This window comes from Manacus vitellinus, unplaced genomic scaffold (genome assembly GCF_001715985.3).
Source record: "Manacus vitellinus isolate BGI_N305 unplaced genomic scaffold, ASM171598v3 scaffold_36_pilon, whole genome shotgun sequence".
Classification (NCBI taxonomy): domain Eukaryota; kingdom Metazoa; phylum Chordata; class Aves; order Passeriformes; family Pipridae; genus Manacus; species Manacus vitellinus.
In genome coordinates, this window is record NW_021940508.1 from 6,665,898 (window position 1) to 6,669,040 (window position 3,143).

Here is a 3,143-nt window from a genome sequence, read left to right on the forward strand (position 1 = left end):
TTAAAATTCCCCACAATCTCTCCCTGGCAGGACTCCAGGTCTTTCCAGGCTTGCTTCTGTCCTTTATTGCTTTACCTACAAGGAGTCGGATCAGGCTTGTGTAGCATGGGCCAGTCTGCCAACACAGACAGCACATAGGCGATGCAGTGGTGCCATCACCCCTACAGGGGCACATCCTGCCCCATCTGCTCTGGGAGATGATACACGTACTTTCTGAAGGTGCTTTCACGATTGCGAAACCTGCCCACACCAACAAAATGAGCACGTGCATGGGGACGTCACCCTAAAGTGATGAAAACTATTAAATTAAATTAAAACTGAGGCAGGAGCCTTGCTGCTGTCAGCTCCTCAGGCCCCTGGAGCTTGGCACCTGACAGCCTTTCCGGTGGGAGCAGCCAGCCTGGCAAACAGGCTGAGCAGCCCCAGCCTGCAGCTGGCGGGTTGGGGTGGTGCTGGCAGCTCCAGGAGGGAGCTAACCCAGGGATGAACTCACCAGCACCCAGTCACCTCACCAGTGCACCCTTCAAAGGGAAGCCCCGCAGGCAGCAGAGCTCATGACGGAAGGACGTCATTCCACTGTGCACTGCCTGGGACACCTCATCTTCCTGGGGAAACACCCTCCTCCCAGCCCTCCCGGCAAGCAAGCCTCTGGAAGGTGGCCAGCCATGATGCAGAGCCATGCCTAATGTGCTTAAACCTCCCTGTTTGCCTTCACCAACCCTTGTGAAGCCTTGGCAAGTCCTCAGGGTGTGCAAGGAGTAGGAATAGCCCATTTCTGGCAAGCCCTAGGGTAGGCTGCCCTATGCAAAGCACCAGTACGGCTTGTGCAGTAAACTCCCCCAATCCCAAACCCCTCCAAGCCTCTGGAAGTTTTTTCCAGATGCTCTCTGAACCATTACAGTCTTCTGCCTGTGTTACTGTTCCTGTCAAATGGCCACAATTGAGGTTCTGCCCCATGGGAAGAGGAGTGGGAACACCCTCACCCCATCAGACTGTTAAAAGGAACTTCTATGTCCTGCTCCTTAATCCTGTTTCTGGAATGATAACATGTTTTAAAAATCAGGGGAGGTTGCTAAGGGACAGTGTGCTCAGCAGGGACATCCCTCACAAACCCTCAGCACTCAAAAGCAGGAGGTAAATAACTTGGGGTATTATTAATCCTTTGCTGCCCACACAATAAACAGAAATGTATTATTCTTGTCAAGGACAAAGGAGCCCATATTTCCCCACAGTCGAGGAGCTGAACCAGCAAATTTTTTGGTTTCAGCTCCACGGTGGGTTCAGTTGTGACTGAAGTTGTTCCAGTTCAGTTCCTGTTCAGGCCAATAAAGGTTCATTAACCATTTGTTAACCCTGAACTGATTTCAGCCAGTTCACACTGGAAAACAGAGGCTGTGAAAGCAGCTGTGTGATGGGAACTGAGCCATTTTCAGCCTGTCTCTGGTTTCTGTGGCCTCTGTTCCTGTCCTGGTTGGACACCAGAGTTTCTTACCAGCTCAGAAGAGATGGAACACAGGGTCAAAGGGCAGAAAAGCTAAATTTTGCACTGGCAGTCTATAGGAAACCCACACTGTGAGGGACAAACAGGGGTGTGGGGAAACTGAGCTTCCTGGGCTTTTTCTGAGACAAGCACCTGCACACATGTGGTTTGAGACAGTGCCTCCTGAACAAACAGGAGCACTGGAGGATCGCGTGTTCCTGTCAGTAAGCTCAGAAGTTAAAACATTCCATACGTTAAATACTCTTTAATGGCCCACAACTTGAATATGGGGACAGTGGGGGTTATTTAGCAAGAAATCTACAGCAACAGGCTGAGGCCCCAGGGGAAGATGAGGTCTCGTGTTGGCAGCTGCTCCATGGCCACGTAGCAGCACACTGAGCTGCCACTTCTCCCTGCAGAGAGGCACGTGCAGGACAGGGCTGTGAAGGGACCAACCGTCCTGCTGTCCCTCTGCTCCTGGCTATTCCCAGACAGCACCAGCACAGCTTTATCCATGACGGCACCTCCGAAAATAATGCCCCAGGATCAGCAGAGAGGCGAGGGGGGCACTGGGATTCAGCAGCCAGTGTGCTGCCGGTTCACATCCCGTTTGCTGCACGCTAGCACAGTCAGAAGACGAGATCTTGGTTATATTTATCATTTGACAGTGCTGGTCCCCACTATTTTTAGAGCGGTGTTGCAGCTGCAGCTCGCTGAGGAGCAAGGTGAGTCAGCTGGGGGACTGATCTTTACCGAATTTCACCCAAAATTCCTGAAGTCAAGGCATCTCTTCCCTGACCTGAACGGCCCAAGGTCAGGTTGTTGAGCTGTGGGCTGCTGCGCCTCGGGGCAGTGGGTCCTGCCAGGGTCCCTGAGGCAGAGCCCAGTTGCCTCATGGCTTCAGGGGGTTCCTGAGCAGCCACATCCCAGGGGGCAGCTGCTCCCACAGGTCGGGCACCCACGGTGGGCTCTGGCACAGCCTGGCACTGCTAGTTCCCAGCCTGGCTGCGTGGGAGGGGGCACTGGCACCACCTGGGTGGTGGGGGACACTCAAGTGGTTCCACTTGGACCGTGTCTGTGGGGCAAGGGCCACCCCGTGGGTCTCACCTGGGAGAGGCTGTGCCCATGGGACCAGGAGAGAGCTGTGTCTGTGGGGCTGGGACACATCGCACGTGTGGTCCTGGGGGAAGGGTGACTGTGGGGCTGGGACACGCTGTGCTCGTGGGTGTGTCCGTGCTCGTGGGGATGGGGGATTCCCGTGGGTGTGGGGGTTGCCCGTGGAGCTGATACAAGCTGTGCCCAAGGGGTGTGCAGGGGATCGTGTCTCTGGGGTGGGACATGGCGTGCTTGTGAGGCTGGTGGGGGTGCCTGTGGAACCGGGACACGCCGCGACCCTGCCGTGTCCGTGGGGTGGGACATACCATGCTCGTGGGCATGAGGGGTGCTCATGGGGCCGGGAGGCGCGGTGCCCGAGGGTGTGTCCGTGGGGTGGCACACGCCGTGCCCATGGGGATGTGGGGTGCCCGTGAGTCCGGGACACGCCGTGCCCATGGCGACGGGATGTGCCCGTGGGTCCGGGACACGCCGTGCCCGCGAGTCGCGTCGGGGGTCCCGGGTCCCCACGGGGGTGGGGGGGCGCAGCCCCGCCCAGGGCCGGGATAGG